This window comes from Bison bison, unplaced genomic scaffold, assembly GCF_000754665.1.
Source record: "Bison bison bison isolate TAMUID 2011002044 unplaced genomic scaffold, Bison_UMD1.0 scf7180017845851, whole genome shotgun sequence".
NCBI lineage: Eukaryota > Metazoa > Chordata > Mammalia > Artiodactyla > Bovidae > Bison > Bison bison.
The window spans coordinates 16775-17918 of NW_011476424.1; positions in this window are offsets into that span (position 1 = coordinate 16775).

Below are 1144 nucleotides of genomic sequence, written 5' to 3' on the forward strand. Positions count from 1 at the left end.
TACCGTGTGGGGCGGCTCAAGGCCAGTCGCCGCATCAACATTTGTGCTTTGAGAGGACCTGACTGCCGTTGAAGAGTGATGTTATCAGCAGGAAAATCTAAGAAGCTATGGGACTGCACCCCTGGGGATTTTTTAAAAGCCAAATTTATAGAAAGTATGAATGAATGTTCAACATAGATGGAATTTTATTTTGTGTAATAAAAGATGATAGAAATCAACTGAGATGCCCAGTGTTTGCTCTGTAGCTCGTGCTGCCCTAGTGGTCTGTGGGTACCATCCAGACTCGATTTCTCCTCAGAGGCTCTCCAGGTAGAATTGCCCTTCCTACAACCTGAGGTGCCAAGGGCAGACCCTCCACCACTTCTGGAAGGGCAGGATGACACAACTTGTGCACATGTCACAATGGCACCCCCTAGAGGAGCCCACGTGACCTTCCTCTGCTGGGATACTTGGAGGGCTTGGCAGTAATTCTGCTTGGTGAATGAACTTAGGTTAAGGACTATCATTTGAGATCAAGAAATCTAGATCTGACCAAAATGTATCTAGAAAGTTACAGATTTTTTTTAAAGTGCCAAGATAGTGAGACTAGATGCAGAGTCTAGTTAATCTCCAGCCCAAATGTCCTTCTTCCTGGGAGAAAGGATCCAGGCTCCACGCGTGCTGGTGGGACTGTCCTTCACCATGATAGTGTGGGGCCTGGGGGACTGTCCCAGGCACTTCACTGCATTTCCGAGCTTGTCACCCAGGGAACGTGGGCTCTGGACACTGGCCACCATGCCCTCTGGCACCCACAGGTGTGGGAGCTGGTTGGCATACTTGGGGTCCACTCGGTCAGGGGCATAAGGAGGAGTCATACCTGGGTGCTAAGTCAGGCAGTAGGGCTCCCTTGAGTTATGAAGTGACTGTGTTATTTGGCTTCAAGGTGAAGGATATGAGCCAAGGTCCCCTTTTCCACTTTGTTCTTCCCTTTGAGGACAGAATTGGTGCCCAAGCTCTGGGCCTGGGCTCTGAGTGTGGATGGTGGAGGGTGAGGGCCTGGCTGGGCTCTGAAGGCGGCTTTGGCTTTCTTGCCAGTCCTTTCCACTTTGTGCTTTCTAAAAACCACCTTGCTTCCATCACCCCCTTTCTCCCACAAGGCTGGGTG